General features: G+C 47.6%; 1 non-coding gene and 1 pseudogene across 1 annotated transcript; both read right to left on the bottom strand.

The window, feature by feature from the left end:
- LOC117038459 (ribosome biogenesis protein NSA2 homolog) overlaps positions 1-22,479 on the bottom strand; it is a 192,980-nt pseudogene that overhangs the window by 129,186 nt on the left and 41,315 nt on the right.
- TRNAI-GAU (transfer RNA isoleucine (anticodon GAU)) lies at positions 12,060-12,133 on the bottom strand. Its single transcript has one exon. It is a non-coding gene; the product is annotated as a tRNA-Ile (tRNA).

The following is a 22,479-nucleotide window of genomic DNA, read 5'->3' as shown; positions in this document are numbered from 1 at the left end:
GCTGCTGCACTGAGGAAGGTAAATAGTCCACAAATTGGATAGTGAGCCAATGAATAAGTACTCATCGATTATTTTCATTTAACTACCTGTATAACTGCCTATGGGGAGGATGGACTAGTAGGAAAAAAAAATTGATGAGCTGGTTAATGTGGCTTATTGGCGAGACAGTTTTAACGTCATGTGGCTTTCAGGGTCCTGTTTAAAAAAAAAATTAATGTGAAGATTGCATTTTAATGGGTCTGAGTCCATAGGCAGCTGGTTGCAAATATGTGTCTCTAGGGGCAATTCCTGCATTAGGCTCTTTGCTCCGAGGTCCTTTGGGGTAAAAGAGGGTAACATATCATATTGAACATTTGTTAAGTGCCAATGATGCCGTGCACAGCATGTAGGCAGTGCAGTCAGGTAGGATACGGGGACTGCAGTGTGGCCGCTCCCAGCAGCTGAGCAGGTGACAGTAATGGGTGGTCTAGGGAGCCGGGATGAGGTGGACACGAGGCTTGACGAATGAGATGGACACTGGGTGAAACTTGATGCTAAAAGTGATGGAAAGAGGAAGGCAAACCCGAATGGACTTAGAGGGAAAGGAAGAGAGGAAGAGGAAGGAAAAGGAAGCAAACAAAAAGGAGGAAGAAATCAGCTAGTCTCCTTTACTCCTCTATCACAAAAGTTTACCCTGGCCTGCACCTCACTGTTCACACCATTTTACCAATGGATTTAACTCTAAACCTTACCCAAGTCCTTCCACAACTCATTACTGGACCACTACAACTCACGAGGGTTTCTCATGCTGATTATCTTGTTGGATGACATGTCATGTAGTACTGCAATGGCATTTTACTCATATTAAATATTATCTATTTTTTTCCCAAATATTTTATAAGCTCCTTGAAGGCAGGTCTTGTCATTTTACTTATTTCTGCAGGCTTCACAGTTCTGCAGGAACACAGAAGGTGCAAGTTGATGGTTATGAACTACTTAATTTGAAATTGAGGTATAAGGCAGATTAAGGAGTCCCCCCCCCCCTTAAGGCTAAGACCCTGGTTAATTCTGCCCTGTGTTCCTCTCCTTGGTTCTTTTCTTCCATAGCATCTGCTCTCCAGAATCCTCTGCTCCTTCTGCTTGATTTCCAAGATCCAGCCCTAGAAAGAGTGAGTTAGTAGGAAGAGCCTTCTCCTGTCATCTCTACCATCATCCTAAATAAGAATGTTCACAGTCAGAAGGCTCGTCCTCAGCAGCCTAGGGACTCTCTTCTCACCCAACTGAAGCTTCAAGCATTCCATAAAAAAGCAACTGTGCGAGCTCTCCCAAGGTCAGGAAGTCCCACAGGCTTTCTTTTCTGGCTTTCTTATCTCTGAGCTATGTCCTTGAATCTGGAGTCCCCACTCTACATGACTTCTTCCAAAGATCATTTAGATAGGAAACCTGACTGGCTCTGGGTTCTCAAGGCACCACTATTCACTTGCACCGACCCCTTTGGCTCCTCATGTTGCCTTTCAAGAACGAGGATCTCTCCCTGGTGCCAGATCCTGTCTCCCAGACACTCTGCTTGTTGAAGAGGCTGATTTGAACAAGACTTGTCCTTAAACTACTCATCTGGTCAAGAGAAGCCAAGCCGTGTTCTCACGTGACCACGCTGACTTTACATGAGGCACCAAGGTTGACATGCTAGTAACCATATTCTCCAATCATTGCTGTCACTTAGGAGATCCGTGTGTTCCCAGAAAGGTGGAAACCTCTCGCTTTCCTTTTTACCCCTGAGTTCCCCTTTCCTTCATTCCCTTTACCTGTGGCATAAAGGCAATCCCTTTCAGTCCTATAGAGCTTTTAACGTTTCAAAGCATTTTCAGACCTTTAATCTAATTGAATCCTTACAATACCTCACAGTATCCTTACTGTGAGGTAGGTAGGGCAGTCATTATTAAATCCAGTTGAATAATGAGCAAAAGAGGCCCAGGATGATAAGTGTCTTGCTCCTTGTCCCCTGAGAAGGGACCCTTATCTCCTGACTCCTGAGTCACTGCATTTTTTTAATCATTCCAGGGACCTAAGTGACTTGGCTATCTACTTTTCAACTCTTCTCTTACATACTGGCTTCTGAAAGAGTGGAAGCATAGGGGGCCTGTGTGGGGATGGAGGGTATGGGGGAGGCGGAGAAGGAAGAAGGTCCAGGAGGGAAAATGCTTACGTGACTTACATATCAATAGCTACTCGTTAGCAAAGGAGAGGTCAGGGCACCTGCCGATAATAATGTCTGCATTATGGTACTTAATGGAAATGGTGCAGTACCCACCCATCAAAAACCAATCTGCCAGAGAGACACCCAGGCCCAGCACAGCAAGAATGAAATTCCCACTGGGGCTGGATCCTGGAAATGAATCCAAAAACCATTAGTATCAGAAGGCCCTGGCCGTGCATCCAGAGTGTCCTGCTGATTCAGACAGTGAAAGACTCCAGCCATTAGTGGGGCCAGGTGGGGACTGGAGAAGCAGTTCTGGAGGCCGGATGCTTAGTTAGATTCATCCAGGCTGCCTGCAAGAATGCTGAAATGCCTGCAAGTAGAGGCTGTGGGAGAAGGAATGGAGGACCCTCTTGGCCCCCATTTCCATGGGGGTCCTAGCATAAAAGCTCTGTGACTTCTCTAAAGTGCATGCAAGCATTTTGTTCTCCTCTCCAAACTTCATCCTAGGTACACTCATGCCCAGCTCTTACTGACGGCTTCATGAAGGTCTGTCTCCCTCTTCCCTATCTAGCTTCCTCTTAAGTTCAGGGTGGGTGGATTGGCCCCTAGAACTTGCAGAGAAACCGAAAGCATCATCTTTGGTAGCCATGGCTGAGATGAGCAGGAAGGCTGCTGTGGTATCAGTGGATTGCAGCCCTGTGAGCACTGGACTGGGAGTCTGGATGCTTGGGGGCTAACCCAATCTTTGCGTTAGCAACTGTGTGAAGTTGGCCCCAGGCTCTGACCCTCCATGCATAGCTATTTTATCTGACAATGGGAGCATTAATAGCTACTCATCAGGTGGCTGTGAGGCCTTCATTTCATTTGATGAATGGGGACAGTGTATAACATTAGAAAGAACTCTAGAGGTAAAATATCACTCTTCCAACTATGAGAAAACTTTCTTTTTCTCCCTAAGGTAGCACTACCAACTGGTATCTCAGGAGACTCCTAGGTGAGCAGTAGACATGACACATTAGATTTTTCTCTTGGGTTCCTGCTAGTTCAGATAGAGCACAGACTTCCATCATTAAAGAGGTCAAGGCTGGGGAAGAGAAGGCCACCCAGGACTGCTGCCTGCACCCGCAGCCTGGGTCCCCCAGTCCAGGGGGCCTCAGGGACCAGTTGTGCCCAGGTGGCCTGTTACTTCTCTTCCCTTCCTCTGGCTGTGCCCCTCCCCTGGTAACAGTTTCTCCTTGACACACATTGGCTGCAGCATCAAAGTCCAATGCTCCAGCCCCCCCTTATGTGTCATTTCTAACGATGTTTTTCCAAAGGCCCATCCCTCTTTCATCTATGTATTCGGAGGGTCCACAGCTAGTTGGTTGGGGTTAGAAGACATGAACATACTGACCAACCTTCGGGTTTTATAGAAGGAAATGTGGCCCAGAGAGAAGAAGCTGCATTCAGGGCCAGTTAGGGATGGATTCCAGAGTAGAACTCCACTCTTCTTAAGGTAGGAGCTCCTCATATGGAGCCAAGCAGTGGAATGGAAAGGTGTGATCATGTTACCTCTTGAGCCAGCTCCATCTCGGAACCAGTCCTGTGCCATAAAGTACCCTCCAGAAGACACCTGTCATGTAATCTGCTTATTTCATTCTACACGACGGTCTAAATCTGTACTGACCCATAGGGTAGCACTGGTTATGTGAAACTAGTCAATAACGATGAAATGATTCAATTCAATTTAAAATGACCTTCCTCCGTTGTACTAAAGACGTTTCAAATGCTCAGTAGCCGCACAGGGCTCGTGGCCATCATACTGGACAATGTCAATAGAGAGGACATTTCCGTCACTGAGGAAAGTCTGTTGGACGGTGCTGGTGGAGAACTGGAGGTTGTTTCTCTCATTTTTCAGACAGAAAGACTATGGCCTGGAGAAGAGAAAAGATAGTAACTTATCTCAATCCTGCAGCCAGTAAAAGGATGGATCCTACTTTTTATTATGTTAAATCCTAAGCCCTTGCCAATAAAAGACAATCATCACTTCCCATCTGATGATGGACCCCGGGAGTGGAGGTTCCCAACTTTCTATCAGGAGGGTCTTAGAGAAAAGGGATGGGGTTCTTGATACAGTGTTTTCGTATTAGTTTATGTAAGATTGAGAAAAATGCTGACTGTCCGTATCAAAGATGGAGGGAGTGGTGACTGGGCAGCGAGTCAGACTAGCAAGGGCAGAGTGGGCTGGCTGCCAGGATCAAGTGGAGGAAAATGGTTCAAGGCTGAGGCTGTGAGTGGCACACATGTGCTGGAGATTCGTGGTGCTGGTTTCGGGGCCAGTGAACCTGGAGGCTAAAGACAGAATAGTGTATGTGCCAATCAAAAGATCATCCTAGCTAAATTTCCATCCTGCTATGAGACTTATTTTCAGTGTGATTTTTAAATCAAAAATATCTTTAAAAGTTTAATTGAGCATTATAGGTTTTTGTTGTTTTGTGTTTGTTTGTTTGTTTGTTTTTAAGGAGGGTGCAGCTCATAGTGGCCCATGTGGGAATCGGACAAGTAACTTTGGTGTTATTAGTACCACGCTCTAACCAACTGAGCGAACCAGCCATCCTCAATTAATATAGAATTATTTCCATCTTTCAGCCAGAGAAATACATCGCCCACTGAAAAAGTTGTCACACAGAAGAAACATATTCTAAAGAAGGTATTGTAAGAATTCTAGAAGGCATACTATAAAGCATATTGACTGAAAAGAATGAGGAGCTCTGGGCTTGAATACTAAATTGACTACTGCAGTATGCCTGTGGGCAAACCACTCATCTTTGTTTTAGTTTCCTCACCTGTAAGACCAGGGGGTTACATCTGAGGACAAATTGACAGTCATTCCCAACTCTACAGTGCTCTGAATCTGAGAACCTCTCATCAGTGTGTACGCGTGGTGAGATTGAGGAGAAGGAAAAGATTGCCACGGAAGACGGGGCACTGACTATGAGCTTTGGTCGACTCATGGACACAAATTGTCACTCAGTAGGGAGTACCCTGACCCCAGTGGGCCGGACGGCCCAGCCCCGCTACATAAAGGAGACTTACAGGGGAGCTGCTTTACGTAGCACTAGGAGGGCCACTTGTGTCTTCATGAAAGTATACAGAGGGTCCTTCCTGCTCCTTGGCATTTATTTACTGTGGATAATTTATTGTGGAAATACGAGATGGATGGTTAGGGAAGGAGAGAACAAACAAACTTACCTTCCTCGCCTGCCTTAACGTGTTTGAATTCCTACTTGTACTCACTGAAATGTCTATAATTTACTTTTCAGTTTTGCAATGTTTATGGCTTTTATGTCATTTGAAGGTTATTTATAACAATTATATAAGGAAGCAAAGTGCCATAAACTGAAGTAATTTACTGTAAAATATCTGCAATGCTAAAATATCAAACGGTGTATTACTGTCATGCTAGTACCGCTCTCAGAGAAAGGAAAAGGGGAAAAAAAATAAAGTTGAAAAATATAGCCCCCTACCCCATCAGCCAGTCTGTTACCTTCATCTTGCTGAGAGTTATAAACTCTAAAGCAACTGGCAAGTATTAATTTAATTTCTTTGAAGGAGGGATGGGCATAGAGAGGACATGGCCACTTGTGACAGCACTCATGATTGAGGTGGGTTATTTTGGAGCAAGAGGGATGATAAAGCAGCCAGATTTGGTGGGAATCAAATCAGCCATGACTTTCGCTCCTTCCACTAAATCCTGATGGCGTACTGGAGCCAGGAAAGGCAGCAGGGAGAGAACTGGGGAATGATGAGTCTGAGTCTAGCTTGTTAGTTTCAGAAAGCCAACTAAGTGACCTGAGTTGTCAAGTCGCTGAGAATTGAGGTCTGACATTGGGAGAGGGGAGAGACTCCAAATAGGCCCTGGGCCCTTTGCAAGACCATGGCCCGATACAACCACTTTTTATCACCTATCCTTTCATTTATCGATTCAACAAACTTCAGAAACCTACTATGGGTCAGGTGTTGGAAATGCAAGAGAGCTGCAGCCTGGAGGGAACGTAAAACCTGAACTGTGGAGACAGGTTTGCCATAAAGCTGATACTCCAACAGATTCCGGTCTGAACTTGCAACAGTTAGCTTATTGAAGTGCCCAATGAGCATATGGTTGTGCCATGGGAATATGAAGAGAGTGCTTGCTCTAGAAGATGGCAGGGCAGGCTGCTCTTTGAGTAAATGGCTGGTCTCAGAGCTGGTGGGTAGGGCTCACTTCACAGACGGCTACCCCTTCCTTTGCTTCCACTGTGGAAAGAAAACGGAGATTTTGCTAGGTCTATTCAAACAATGCCCTCCTTACAGTAAAGCTGCCTTGTGGTCATTTATCAACCTGATCTAGCCACAAGGAGACTAATGAATTTCAGGTTCATCACCTGCATGGAAACAAGGGCATGAGGACTCCAGGGACCGCCTCTCAGTCCCAAACCCCTTGCCTGCGCTCTGGAGTGGTAGAGATAGATTTTTCTCAGTTACTGAAAAAGGAGGTTGATAAGGAGATGGGCAGCTTGGTGTTACAGGGAGGCTATTTGGACTCTTGTCTACTAGGTGTCATTTAGTGGGTGATGAGAAAGGCAGCTTTTCTGCCCCCAAATCTTTCCTCCCCTCTGGTACACACACACAAAATCCTTCCAATCCACAGCACCTAAAAATCCTTCATTATCTTTGAAGGGTAACTTACCTCCTTCCTATAGGACCTCTTGGGGGTGTGTGTTTGTTTCCTTGCTTTTTAAAATAAACACATTTATTGAAATATAGCACATATCCAAAAAAGTGAAACCACTTGACAAATGATCACAAAATGAATGTACCCACTTAAGCACCACTCACGTCAAGGAGGAGAACAACCTCAGTCGCCCAGAAACTGCTTGGTGCCTCTTCCTGTTCATCACCCCACCTCCCTCAGAGCTCATCACTATTATGATACCTGTCCAGCACGTCCCCTTCTGTTTGGCTTCACTGCATCAGCATCGATGTTTGGAAAGACATCCTTGCTGTTGCTTGTAATGGCAGTTTATTCATTTTTCATTGCTGTATACTATTCCATTGCAAGATCATACCACAAACTATCCATCCTATTGTTGGTGGATGTTAACAATATTTCCAGTTTGCTTTTATGAGGAGTAATGCTGCTGTAAACATTCTTACATATATGAGGTAGGACAATTAAGTTCATGAACTCATCCTAGAAAAAGTGCTCCATACCTCACTGCTGAATATTACTGCGGTCACCTTCCAAGTACTCCCCTTGGGAAGCTGTGCAGATACCAGTGCCTAGTCCACCCTTCAAAGCAATTTTGGAACTCTTTCTGGAATGGCCATCAGAGCTGTCGTCATATTACCCTTGATGTCCTGAATGTCATCAACATATCTTCCTTTCAATAGTTCCTTTATCTTCAGGTAAAGAAAGAAATCATTGAGGGCAGATCAGGTGAGTAGGGAGGGTGTTCCAATACAGTTATTTGTTTACTGGCTAAAATCTCCCTCATAGACAGTGCCATGTGAGCTGGTGCACTGTCGTGATGCAAGAGCCATCAATTGTTGGCGAAAAGTTTAGGTCATTTTCGTCTTTTTCACGCAGCCTTTTCAGCACTTCCAAATAGTAAACTTAGTTAACTGTGTGTCCAGTTGGTACAAATTCATAATGAATAATCCTTCTGATATCAAAAAAGGTTAGCAACATTGTTGCAACAAGTTCCCAAACTTAATTGTCAGACCTCGTATATCTTTAGGTGCACATATATATACATTTCTGAGAGGTGTATACCTAGAAGTGGAATTGCTGAGTCACAGGGTACGTGCATGTTAAGCTTTATTACATAGTTACTAGTGCATTGTTCCAACTTACATTTTTCCGAACACTGGATGAGAGTTGTGGCTATTTTACTGCCTCATTAACACCTGGCATTGTCAATCGTTTACATTTTAGCCATGGTGGTGAGTGTATTGGTGTCTCCTTGTGTGTATAGTTGTTGATTTTATATATAAACTCTACTGAAGTATAATTTACATAAACCCGTTTTAAATGCACAATTTGATGAATTTTGACAAAAGTATACTTCTGAGTAACCATCACCCCAATCCAGATAGAAAACAGTTTATCATCCCAGAAATGTGTGCCCCTTTGTAGTCAATATTTGTCCCCAGCCACCCAGCTACCCACCCCCCCAAGACATCCATTGATCTGATCTCTGTCACCCTAGGTCACTTGTGCTGTTTGAGAACTTCATATAAATGGGGGGTCATCACAGGATGTATGCTCTTGTGTCTGGCTTATTTGACTCAGCAGCGTAGTTTGAGATTCATCCATACTGTTGCTATGTGCTGTGTATCAGTAGTTTGCCCTTTTTACTGCAGAAGAGTATTCCACTGTCAATAGGTCACAACTAGTTTATCCAGTTACCCTTTGACAGACATTGGGTTGCTTCTTCGTGTGGGCTGTTGTGAATAAAGCTGCTGTAGACAGTTATGTTTGCATCTTTTTTGGGAGCATATGTTTTCATTTCTCTTGGATAAATAAGAATGGAATTGCTGGGTTATAGGTGAGGTATATGTTTAACTTTAGACAAAACTGAAAACAGTTTCCCAAAGCATTTATGCCATTTTGCATTTTTTTCCGTCTGTGTATGGGAGTCCCAGTTGTTCCAATTTTTACCAACGCTGGGTGCTGCAATCACAGACATTCTAGCACACACGAAGAGCTGTCTCCTTGTATTTTTACTTTGCAGTTTCCTGAAGTCTAATTAAGTTGAGTATCTTTTAAAAACGTGTATTGTCCATTTGGATATCTTGTTTTGTGAAGTGCCTGTTATGTCTTTTCCCATTGTTGAATTTTGGGTTGTCTCTCTTTTTACTTATTGAACGTTAGGAGTTATTTATACACCTTGGATACATGTCCTTTGTTGGTTCTATGTTAAAAAATAGTTTCTATAGGATTTTTTTTTTTTTCACAAGACAAATCCTGCTGGACTAGAGAACATGCTGACTCACTTCCATGTAAGTTAATGTTTAAAATCAATTCTGTTCTTAGGGAAGAAATTAGACGGCAGGGTTTATTGAACTATGAAGAAGGCAGGAAAAGGAGGAAGAAGAACTAGCCATACCAATAGATTTTGAGTAGAGAAAGGAACACACATGTTGCTGCAGTGCAAAAGGCTTTGGTACTTGGCATGGCAAATGCTTCAACTTGTATGCAACTGGCAGTGGCTGCGTAGGCTGGGCAGGATTACAGTTGAATTTGGATTTAACGGGAATTAGTGTTGCGGCTGATAATGAAATCTGTCATTGGCCTTGTAGTGGGGAGGGGCGTGTCACTGGCCAAACCTGATATAGCACTTGGAATTTCAGAACGCTAAGAAACCTGGGAATTCTCCACTCCCATCCCTTTCATTTTGCAAATGAAAAAGAATTAAAATCCAGAGCAAAGTGAGTTACCTAATGTCACCACATTGTGTCTATACCCTAAGGGCTGATATAATTTACTCTGGGTCTGAAAAATGAGACTGTACATTACTTAGCATCCTAATAGGCAATTTGTGATATTGATCAGAGAATGTAATGTGCAGTCTTCTCCTCAAGAAATGCTCAATTGGGTTGGGAGGCGAGGCATCCCCACAGAATGGCGTGAGAACAGTGGACAGGGCTTTGTTATCAAGCGTAAGCACAGAGTTTCCATTTAGTCCAGAGAGCGCGGACAGTGACTAGATTTGATGGCCTTGTCATGACCTTTGATGACCTTTGATGGAAAGGTCATGGCAGGACTTTCCTCCCCAGGACTTTGCCCTTCAAAGGGTCTTCAGAGTCTACTTCTTAACCTGCGTCCAAATTTGTGTTTGTCTGTTGGTGAACCGTAGTCTTGAAGGCCTGCACTGATGTGGGTTTGCAGCCATTTCAACAGGAGTGGGTGCTCAGTAAACACGTGTCCACTGATGGATGGCTTGAGCTTGTTGAGAATAGCAGCTGGGACGAGAAAGTGTGCTAGCCTTCAATGCCGTTCCCAAGGGCTGTGAGTCGAGGAGACTCCGACCTGGAATGTGCAGGAGACGAAGTTCTGCTGAGACAGGGCATTTTCAAGGGGCAGGGATGCCACAGGTAAGCACTCAGTGCATTTGCCCCACAAACTAGCCAGTTTGCAAGAAAAGCAAATACTGCTTCTGACGAGTAAGCAATAATAAACTTGGATATTTGTATACTATCGTCTTTTTATTAATGATCACAATAATAGGTGCTGCTTATGGAGACAATTCTGTTCTAGGCAGCGTTTAAGACACTTTACAGTTAACAAAATGCATTCACAAGCTTTTCTCATTTCATCCTGCAAGCATCCTATGACTTTGGCAGAATAAACAACGGTTTTATATTACAGATAACAAAAGAGAGGTAACAGTCTCCTTGTATACAAGGCATGGAATTTGGAGGCAGACAGACCTGTGTTTAAATATTAATAACGTCTTAGTTTTATCAGAGTTGATTTCATTTAATACTTATAATTGACCTGAGAGGTAGGTATGGTTATTTCCAGATCACAAATAAGGAAATGAAGACTCAAAAAGCTTAAAGAGCTGTAAGGATAAGTTTGCAACAGAGCTTAGACTGAACCCAGGCCTCTAACGCCCAGGTGTATTATGATTACTTTTATCATTCTCATTTTGATTTTTATATTTCATCCATATTTTTTTCAGTGTGTATCATTTTCATACTTGTGATCCAGTTGTGTATGCAGTTTCATACAGAAAGGAGTTGTGTGGGGTTGGGCCTGTGTGTGTCCATTTAGGGCACTTGGCCCAGACAAAGAATAGACAGAGGTGCCTGAGTACAGAAGGGAGGAGAGCTATGTCAGCTGTCTGTGGATGAGCCCTTCCTGTCCCAGTCTCTCTCTGGGATTCTCTTCTCTAATATGTACACTACAAGTGGTTCATTTTGTAAAGGGGTTGAAGTAAAGAAAATGAAGGTGAAACCACACCTGTTGTGTGTTGGTCACTGCTGGGCACAAAGATGGGCAAAGCATCGTCTCTGCCCTGGAGGAGAGAGAGCTCTCGCTGCAGGCTGCTGAGGCCAACATTTTGCCAAAATTCTAACCCCTCCCAGCCCACCAGTTACCCAGGGCTTCCTGCCGTGCACCCTTAATGGCCCAAGCTTCACTTTCCCCTTTGCTTTCCTCTTCTCTCAAGTCTCCGCAAACCCTAGCAGTCAGTCTCCCATTCTGTCCGAGCCCTGCATCCAGTGGGCCAATTGGATATATTCATCAGCACCAAGGTACTCCTGGTGTGTGGCATTGCTGTGGTGCAGTCCGGGCTAAATGCAGCTGACAGCCGGGCAGGAGGGGGTTTGCACCCAGCCTTATCACGCTGTGGCTCTTGGAGAGGTACGTGGCCTCACTAAGTCTCAGTTTCCTCATCCATTATCACGAGGATAGTCATTTCTAAGATTCTGTATTAAGGCACGTTAATACAGATGCTAAAGCTCACCGGCCACGGACAGGATGATTTTTGTTCTTGCACAAGAAGTGCCTTTGCAAAGACGGGCCTAAGGAGCTGACTCAGCGTCGGCCGCCAGCCAGGGGTGCCTGCATCACTGACAAATTTCAGATAATGAGCTGGCCATGGGCAGCCTCTTAAGCAAGAAGTACCTTTTGGCCATTCCCATTCTTCAACGTGGACACTAGCTTTCTATTGACACGTTCAGTCCTTGGGTTATCAAGATTGTTTTTTCTTTTCTTTCTTTCTTTCTTTCTTTCTTTCTTTCTTTCTTTCTTTCTTTCTTTCTTTCTTTCTTTCTTTCTTTCTTTCTTTCTTTCTTTCTTTCTTTCTTTCTTTCTTTCTTTTTTTTTTTTTAAGGAGGGCGCAGCTCACAGTGGCCCATGCAGGGATCGAACCAGCAACCTTGGTGTTATCAGCACCACGCTCTAACCAACTGAGCTAACCGGCCACCCCAAGATTAGTATCTTGGTGGGAAACATGGGCCCCCCCAGGAAGTGAAATCAGTAACTCCTTGTTTGGGCTCTTCTTCTGGACCGGTGAGAGGGAAAAGAAAGCATGGATGTCCACTGATTATATGGAGGTGGGGTGAGGGAAGGGGCCGGAGGCGGAAGAACTCAGTCGAAACCATCGGTCTGACCGAAGGACCGCAAGGAGAGTAGCACGCAGAGTGACCACATTACAGCTCTGATGCTTACAAGACGCACGCCTATGCACTGTGGGCAAATAGAAAACACGTCCAGGCCTGGTTTTTCATCTCTAAAAGGGGATGACAACACCGAACTACTTGGGTGTTATAGGGACTTAAATGGGGACAGACATAAAACTCTTTTGTGCCCCCCGCCCACGTGCACACCGCCACTATCTTGGGCCCAGAAGGAGGGCGAGGACGCAGGACGTGAGAATAATGACCCTAACTTTGGAGGACCTCAAGCCCTGCTTCCTGGGTCCCCAGCTCTTGCTCTGTGGCCATTCTCACCCAGAGCCATGCTTGGCAGGTTCCTGTTCCTAGGAAGGACCCACTCCTGAGCTCTGTGCCCAGCCTGCCATGATTGTCATTTGCCTATGTTTCATGACACGGAAGGCAGTGTTGCTGCCCCAGATCATGAAGCAGCTGACACGAAGGAAAGCGTGGCATCAGGAGACTGGGCTCTGAGCTCCAGCTCTGCCATTCAGCAGCCCTGTCACGATGGGCGAGGGCCCTCTTGCCGTCCCGAGTTCCCGTCTGTCAAACAAAGCGTGGATTAAATGATCACTCATGGTCATTTCCACCTTTAAAACTCTGGCTCCTCAAAGGCCGAACAAGACAAAACCGAGTGCTGGAACAGACAAGCTCATCAAAACGACAAACGAACTCAGTTATTAGATGTAGGCATTGGAGAGCAGGCAGGAACGCTGACGCAGTTCTCACTGCACAGGCAATCTCTCCATCAACTTCCCCTCTCGTCTCTGGCCCCTGCCCCACTGCTACGCTCTCCAAACTCAGGAAGAGCAGACAGAATGCCAGGCAGCTGTGTGGAGGGGCTCAGGTGGAAGGGGCACCTGTTCATTGTATTGCTGAACAATGGAGCTCTATTTGCTCCCTGGCAATTCTAGGAAATCTGTGAGCCCGCTTCCCCCCACCGATGGCCTTTCCGAGATGCACTTGTTCAAGGAAGGAGCCTTGCAGTTGGAGCTGTTGGAGGTGGCTCGGTGAGCAACCAGTTCCGTCATCACTTTGTTGCATGACTTTGAAAAAGTTACTTAAACCTTTCTGGAACCTCAGTTTTCTCAAAATGAAAATGGGTCTTATAGCTCTGCCTGTCTCAAAAGCATTGGTGTGCATGTCAAATTTTATTTTTTTAAATGCACTTGGAAGTCTTCCATTAGGGCTAAAGCATTATGCAAGTGTCAGGTCTCCTCTCAGACTCACTGTCGCCCCGTTTCCTCCTACGCTGTTACCTGGATGCTGGCGCTTGTTCTGAAGACCGTTAGAGCACCCTGTGCTTGGCAGCAAAGGAAAAGGAGCTGGGGACGCCTTTGCCCTGGGCTGAGGGGGGAGGAGGCTGCGCTCAGAGCCCCCGGGGGGAACGCTGCATAGACATGGCCATACACACCCCGAGGCAGCTCAGCACACTTGTCAGTGTGACTGTACCTGGGCTCGAGTCCCCTCTCCTGTGCTGCCCGGTAGGAGGAACCTGTCGCCTGTCAGGACAGGCCCGGAATCCTGGGAGGGGAATGTAAAGCTCTCCCCAGAAGTGCCATTGTCCCCTCCCTTGCCCTTTAAGTGGCACCCATGCCTCCTGGTGCAGTAGCAGGCCTCTTCCCAGGGATAAGGCTTACTTAGAAGACGACACCTTGGCGCTCCGAATTTCATGGCCTCTGCCCAGCTTATGCAAAAGCACACATTCCCCTGGAGTGCTAATCAGCCCACGGGTGCTTTGGAAGCTCTCAGAGACCAGGTGGTCACAACCACGGCAGCACTGGAGGCACAGCCCATGCAGCACCCTGAGGTCAACAGAGCCAGGGTTTCCTCAGGGCCTGCTGAGTGTGATACATTTCTGGGCAGAGGAGTAGAGGCTACAACCCCGAGCAGGGGCCTTGGAGAAACCCTCAGTGCCTGCTAAGTCGGGGCTGCTTGTCAGGGTCGGGCAGCCAAATTGTTTTCCACCTACGAGCGTTTATTTCAGACGCGGTGGTCATGACCATCTCTAGATAAACCGAGCGCATTGGAAGTCATTAAGACCAATGACCTTTTAATTCCTGTTGCAGTCAAGAGGGCAGGCGCACACAGCAGGCTGAAGACTCCATCTCTCCCCGAGCGCCACACACGTGTGCCGCAGGTGCCCCTGGCCCAGCTGACTTTGAGGACGGTCAAGGCCGAGGTCGGTAGAATGAGTTGCAGCTCTCACAGCTGACCAGGCATTAGGACTGGACTCTAGCATCGCTGTGTTCCTTTCTAGAGGGTTGCAGGTGGCCTGTGGTCTTCCTCAGCACCCTTAGGAAGTTCTGCTGCTGAGGGACCATCACCGCACCCCGGGGCATGGCTGCTGCTGCTGTCACGGCGTCACACACAGGCCCCCACGTGGATAAGTCCTCTCCTCACCTCCTGTAGCCTTGCAAAGCTTCCCATCCAAAGGCTGATGCAGGGCCACAGGGCTGAGAAGGTTTGCTTTAGGGTCCCTGAGCCCAGAACGTAGTTGGGGGAGCCGTGCACCTGGGCGGCAGGGCAGCGGGCTGTTTGGTGGCTAAGACACCAAAGGATGTGCTGTGATGGTGGTGCATGTCAGGGGTCACCTCCCAGTACTGCCCCCCTCCCTCCTTATCTCCCTTCTCTCCTGCGATCGATCTTTCTCTCCCTTTCTCCCTCTCACTCTTTTGCCGCTTGCTCTCTCCGCCTCCCAAACACAGACACTCTCTCTGTGTCACCCCTAGTCAAGCACCCACTCTCTGAGTGGCCCTGGGAAAGCCACTTCCCTCTCTACCACTCCCGTTCCTACGTATAAAAAATGAGCTTGGACTAGAGATTCTCAGGAGGACCTTTTTGGGCTGATAGGTAATGATTCAAAGCTTTTATGTTTTCTTTTTTCTTTAAGTTCCAGAATGGGAACTGGAAAGCAAATGAACCAAGTGCCAACAATCCTGGAAGCTCAAAACTCTTCTTTTCCCTGCAAAAAAGTGATTTTGCTGGTCAGGGTTTCTCAAAGATTAGATTTTCCTTTCACCGGCTGCATGACAGGGTGACAGCTTTTCCTGGGACTCCAGGCCCAGAGCCAGTGGGCTTGCTGATCTCTGCTTCACTCACAGCAGACAGCTGTCTTTATTTGGATTTACTGGGTCATCTCACCCTTGTTTTCCCATAGAGGGTTGGGTGGGTCTCTGCTGTGACCCTTGTTTGAGTTGTGCTACAAGAACACAGCCGAGGAACGGTGCTATATGGCCTCACCACACACCAACCGTGTTCATCAGCTCATGGGGGTCCATCTCAGCAATGAACCAGGCCTGCGAGAGGCTGGGCAGGAGATCACTGTTCTCTATTCGTGACACTGAAGGAAGAGGGAGAACAGATCCTCTCCGTATGACCCCGAAGGTGTTACACAAACAGGAACTGAGATACTGAACGAAGAAGTGTAGGCGGATAGAGAATTGTTGGGAGCAGCACCTGCAAAATTTGTCTACCATGCCTAGCTGTCTCCCCGTGGTAGGAGTGATGTGTATGTCTCCAGTTGTCTAACACGCTACACTAGACCTAGAAAAAGTGAAGCTGTTCAAAGAAGGAAAAAAAGAGGGACACAGAGCTTAACCTGCCGGTGGTGACTATAGATAGAGAAATTATGATTATATATGTCTAGAAGCTTCCTTTCAGCCAAAGCAAAAAGGGAAATGTGGTGGATTTGTATACCGACTTTGATCTGATAGAAGGGAAAATAGCATCTTCAAGAGACGCAAAGCCACCTCTCCCCACAACAGGTGCCAATGACCAATCGGAGTAGAGTGTGTAGCACCTTTGCAAAGAGCACGGAGGACACAGGCGACCAGTGTCCGACACTGAGATGGTGGATTATGGGACGGAGAGGGTGAGGATTGGGGAGCAGATGTTGGTGCCACCCTGTAAGCGGGGGCTGCTCATGGGGGCGGTGGCTGGGCTGGCAGAGCGGCAGGTAGATGCCCTGCCTTCACCCTCCCTGTCCTGTCTCCCTGCCCCGCCACACAGGCTCAGCTTTCTGGTTCCCAAATTGAGCAGAGGGAGGGGCCTGGGTGGGAACACAGCCAGGTTGGTAGTGCAGACGCTGCACTGAAACAGCTGGGAGATTTAAAAGAAGCTTGGAGAGAAGTAAACTGGATTTCTATTTCTTGTTTGCACCGTTAAAACGCTCCTTTAATGTGAAAGCCTTTCTGTTAAATGAAGGGGAAAGGGAACTCTTGGACAAGCAGCAGCCGTAAAAGAAAGGGAACAAAAGGAGGAAATGGCTGAAATGGGTGTTGTTGCTCCAGATATATGGAGATGTATAGCTGGGCTGATAGATGGAGCCCGGTGGCACTTGCAGGAAAGAGCCTAAAACAAAAAAGGAGCTGGTGAGTAGAGGAGGAAAGAGGCTGGTCTCGTGTCTCGAGAACATTGCAGGGAGTTTAGTTGCTGAAAATACAATGGCCAGGTAAGATGCCCCTTACTGGGGAAGTGCAGGAAAAAGAAAAACTAATAACAGGACAACACTGTAGAGCACTGATGGCCACCCGTTTTAATTTGCCATTGCACATTCCTCTGGGTCAGCTCTGGGGACTGCAGCCCACAAGGAGAATCCAGAAGACAGGAGGGTCTCAAGCCATTGGATGGAAAATAAACTGGACTTGCTGAATGAATCTGAGAACCACCTTCCATGTCCCATCTAACTCCCCAAACATACACACACCCCTCACACGTCAAAAAGCAGCAAATAAGTTACAACAGCAAGACACACTTAGAAGTAAACCTGTCTTGCTGGAGGTACAGAGGAGCATAAATTCTGCGTGGGACCAATGAAATGAAGCCACTCTCCTACGGGAATGGTAGTGGTTATTGCATCAGAGGTGACCTATAGCCACAGAAGTCCTATAAATTCCAGTTTATAGAGTCTTTCTTCATTCGTACTGCAGGTAATTAAATTGTGGGGACCTGTCTCATAAACTCCAGGGGCCTCCCCCTAAAGTCCCCAGGCCACCAGATTGAGGGCAGAAAGATTCAGTCAGAAGCCCAGGGCCCCCAGCTGCAAAACCTACCCCGCACCCCTCCTTGGAACTGCTCCCCCCACCCTCAGAGTGGACTGCAGTGCGGGGCTCCCTGCAGAGGTCACCAGGAAACTGGGACAGGAAAGAGCTGCGAGGGTATGCCAGGGCGAGAAGCTGGGCTTCAGAATGGAAGTGGAGCCTCATATTTCAATCCTTCTGTCTTCTGCTGTGCTCAGTATAAGATCTAAATGTCTGTGCTGTGCTCAGTATAAGATCTAAATGTCTGGTGCACACGCCTGTCAGTGGACTGGCCATTATCCCTTCTGTGATCACTCACAGTCCCTGGAAAGCCCTCTGCCTTTGCTCATGCCCCTCCTTCTCTCTTTCCAGGAATCACCCCTCCCCTCCTTTCCTGCTCCCAGGGAATCAGCAGGCTCAGGCTGCCCCCCTCCCCTACCATGCAGCATGTGCTCAGCCCCACCCCCAGGGAGATTCAGTTTCCCCTTCTGTGGGGTTCTGGCATTGCTGCTAGTTGTGCCTTTTTCCTTCTAAACTGGGGATGCTTGAGTGCCAGGAATTCAGGGTTCATCTATGAATACCTGGGGATGAGTTAAGTAATTGTGAAAGAAGGGACAGATGTCAGGGTCTCATCACTGGCAGGAAAGAGGAGGTGGCGCCAGCATCAGTTGGTTCAGGACAGACCTGCCGCCCCCAGCCTTCCTCCAGCACCCCCAGCTCCTCGCCATTCTCGGCCTGCGGTGGTCAGAATAGAAACCAGGGGTCCTTTTTTCCTTTGTTCTTTACATCAACCACCATGAGAAGGCCAGGGCTTCCAGGTGACCCCCACCCCACCGCTTGGATAATAATCTTCAAACAGTTCTAAAGGCAGAGGGTCAGCCCCCTTTCGCTCTTGCCGTATGCCCAGGCACTCCCTGTCACTGTTGCCTGCTTTGCTTTATAGCATTCATCGCTGCCTGCGACACTGTGCATGTTATTTCTTTGTCTCCTCTTGCTAGAATGTTAGCTCTTTGAAGCCAGAACGCTGTCATTTTCTTCGCTGCCTTACCCTTGTCCGTGGGGGCAGCCTAGTTAAGTGACGGTGAATAAGTGAGCGAAGGCAGGGGTTCTCACACTCGGTATCATTGCTGCCAAGGTCACTCATTCCTTCTGGATTCGACCTACAGCTCTATCTTCATGCCCCTCGGGGAACCAGGCCTGAGTCTTGGCAGAAACGAGTCAAAGCTAATACTATTTATTATGGGGGCTCCTCTAACTATCCCCCCTTTGATTCCTACCTCCTGGTGCCAATCCCCACCACACCCGGAGTCCAGTTTCCAGTTTCTTTTGCTGTCCTGCGGGGGCAGCACGTTGATGTGCTCAGTCCCCTGGGCCTGCTCCAGGGTACCGCTTTTTGTCACCCGCATCTGACATCATGCTCCAAGTGAAGGTGCCTAGAGATGGGCCAGTCCTTGCACACAGCTGGACCAGGGGTCCTTCCCACCTCCACACTTGGCTTCTCCTGGCTGTGCCAAGTAGAATGCCGTGCCAAGTAGAAGGTCAGAAACTAACGTGCATGAGAGCTGGAGATTTCTATGTCCATGATCTTCACTATTTCACCACATTGTTTAGGGGTCAAAACTTGTAAGTGTGTTTTTAAAATCAGGTAAATGAGGCACATCAGCCATCTTGTCCAAGGTCACAGAGCTGGTAAGGAGCAGAGCTTCAAGTCTAGGTCTCTTCGGCTCTACAGGTCAGTCTCTTTCATGGAGTCACACTGATGTGGAGGAAAGGCCATCGATTGCATTTATTTTGGTGCCTGTTTTGAGTGTGATGTCTGCTGTGGACATCTTGGATATTGCGTTAATTTGGAGAGCTCAACCTGGCTGATGTGGCATGGATGTGACTCCTGGATTGTTGGAACAGAAAAGGGCCTTGAGAGATCGTGGAGGGTCCAACCCACCCATTATACAGATAAAGAAACGGAGGCCCAAACTCTCCCAGGCAGTGTGCATTCAGGCCCCAGCTGGCCTGGAAATGGTTGTCTCCAGATTCTCATCAATAATGAGGAGAATGGCGTTTGGAACCCCAGTCTTACATTTTCTAGCTTGTATGAACCTCTAATCCCCTCCCACCCCTGCCGGGTCTGCTTTTTTATGGCTTTGGCACAGCAGACGGAGATCAGCCGTCAGTCTTTCCCAATGTACCATCCCTAAGTTGGGACATGGGACTCACTGGACTGGTCAAATCCTGCCCAGATGAGGTTTCCCAAAATGTCGGAGGTGGGCTAGTCCCCGAGGGATCCAGGGGCAGCAGATAAGGGGGTACGGGCTGGGGAGGAGCTGACCTGTGCCAAGAGGGTGGTGACAGGTGACACTGGAAACAGAGGAGGGGGGCAACCTGAACACAGTCAGGGTCCCCTCAGGTCCCAGATTGATTATTCCTCCAGAAAGGACCCTTTTCCCATTTTCTAAGGGCTGCCTTGCCTTTCAAAGGGAAGCAGTGAGGTAGTGGAACGTGCCTGGCAAACCTCATGCCACCTCACCTCTTTACGTCCGCTGGTGGGGCCACAAATCAGGCCGCCTCAGAAACCACCTGGGGAGGCGGGTTTACAGCCCTCTGTTGAAAATCTAGCTCTTGGCCTCTTTCGGCCTCATAAGCAGACCTGTCCACGTAGAACCCAGACAGCGGAGTGGTTGATTTACGCGTTTAATACCACGAGCTTCATTTAGCCAGTCTGGAAAACACATTTCGTCGTGGGAAGCTAGAGTTTTTCTTTCCTCGTCCATCCTCACCAGACAGTCATTTTGATGGTGGGTTTGTAGCTTCTGTTTTCTCTGCTCCTTTTCCGACAGGTCTATCCTTCGTCTCAGGTAGAGTCCATTCTGGCCCCAGCTGGCCAGGCCTCCCCCTGCCCTTTCCAGCAGGAAGGGGGTCGGGGCTAAAAGCTGGATGGGAAAGGTGTGGAAAGCTGGTTGAGATTTAAATTTTTTTCCCAAAGACATTGTAGATAGAATGGCAATTACTCTCCCCCACTGCAGAAAAAAATCACAACACCCTAACAATTTCACCCATTAAAATTTATCCAGATAAATACGTGGTTTTCACACTTGCAATTAAACTTATATAGAGGCTTAAAAATACTTTTACTTAGTATCATTTCGTTTGTAGAAAGCCAAATGAATTTCTTGGTACTTCCCTTGGTAAATACCAAGTACTTGGTAGCGAAGTTATATTTTGTAGGGAGAGGGAGGGCAATACAAATTTGTAGACTTTTTTTATCCCAAGATATCCTTAATCATTTTCCAGGACAACAAACAGCAGAATGGCACATATGATAGCTTGAGAGCACCACCAGCTCCACTCTCCCGGGGGTCCCAGTTCATTTTCTTTTCATGGATTCTCCATAAGTTATACATCAAACCGTGCTCTGCGAATTCTTTCAGATATCCCACTTTTAAGTTGTTATGTCTTGGTTTGCCTCTGTTTTTTCTTCTATCTTTTTTCTTCCTTTTTCATTTGCTCTTAGTTCTTTTCATAAGATTGTGCATCCCTCTGCCCACACCCACAGACAGACACACCACACACACACACACACACACACACACACACACTCAGCTCCCTCAGCCTTTTGTACCCACCCAGGGTATTTTTTTCTCAGCCATGAAAGTGCTTATTCTGAAGTCGCTGAGTTCACTGGTGTCTATGAAACCTGGTGGGGGTGGGGGAGGAGGAAAGTTCAGTTTATTGTCCCATCTTCACCAAGAGGACATTGTGTCTCAGCAAGGCTGGTGCTTGTTAAGGTGACAGGTGACCTGGTCTAAGCCCACAGATTGACTCACTGTGCTCGTGCCCGGCCATGCTGGGAAAGCAGCATGTTCAGGTGGACTTCAGGGTCTCCAAGGGGGAGCCACAGGGATGTTACAAGTATATGAGGGCTGCGTGCCATCCCAGAGAGGGAGAGGAGAGGGCAGTTACGGGACAGGACAGGGTAAGCTTAGAGCTCAGAGATGGTCCAGGCAGGTGGACGAGTCAGGTTACTGGTGCCTACATCTTCTTGGGGAGTACAGCTCTCATGGCTGGAAGCCAGCTCTGAGGATGAGATGACAGAGCACAGAAGGTGCTCACCTCTCCTTCCCATCCCCTTGTCTGAGTGTGCTCCTGGTGCGGAGAGAGGGTGAGTCTGGAAGGAGGAAATGCTTGAGGACGACGTGGCTGTGGCAAGCTGTTCCCTCTTCCATGAAGAGCCTCTTTTGACGTCCAGGGAATGGAGCATAGAAAGAAGCCATGGTGACAGCTACGCTTTCCCTTCCTCCTCTTCTTTTCCACCCCAGGGCCCATAGGGACACTGAGGCTGGGTCGGGGGGAGGTACTCTTGTCCGTATTTCATGTTGTGTGTGTGTTCTTGTTCTGTTTCTTTCTGTCTTCAAATCTATCTCTTATAAAGACAGAACAGTCTCTTCTCTAGCAGGTACTCTTTCTACCACCCATCTTACTACCCCAATCAGTGACAAATGATGCTTACCGGGGCACCTGCTCAAGGCTTTGTGCTCTTAATGAGAAAAGGGAGGGCAGAGCAAGCCAGGCCAGGACTCGAGAAGTGGTGTCCTGGAGGTGTCTCCCACCTGCTCCCTGAGTCACTGATGCCTCCCCACCCCCACCAGCCCATACCACCTCCATTCTGTCTGTTGGCCAGAGACGGGCTGTAATCAGCCCACCCTGTTCGGGTTCCTAGGGGAAAAGGGAGATGGGAAGTCACCTGTGACAGCTGCCGTAAGGGGGTAGGGTGAGGACAGGGTTGCTCAGAAGAGTGGACAATAGAGAGAGGGGCTGAGAAGGAGAGTGAGGGAAAGGAGAAAGGAAGTGGGAGGAAGAGGAGGAAAGAGGCAGGTGAAGGAATAGATAACAAGAAAGGCAGGAACAGGAGAGAGGAGGAGACTGGAGACTCAGAAATGACAGCGTGTGTTTGGGTGGGTGTCTATGCGTGTGTGACATGAAATGGGAGGAACAGCAAGGCTGCGTGCATCACAGCACGACCTCCAAAACAGCACTCGAGGGACAGTTTTCCTTTCTAATCTGGCTCTGGGGGGGGGTGGGGTAGAACCTGGGAAGAAA

The sequence above is a fragment of the Rhinolophus ferrumequinum genome, chromosome 18 (genome assembly GCF_004115265.2).
Source record: "Rhinolophus ferrumequinum isolate MPI-CBG mRhiFer1 chromosome 18, mRhiFer1_v1.p, whole genome shotgun sequence".
Taxonomy (NCBI): domain Eukaryota; kingdom Metazoa; phylum Chordata; class Mammalia; order Chiroptera; family Rhinolophidae; genus Rhinolophus; species Rhinolophus ferrumequinum.
The sequence above is the reverse complement of the archived record's forward strand: the minus strand, read 5'-3'. Positions and strand labels throughout refer to the sequence as shown.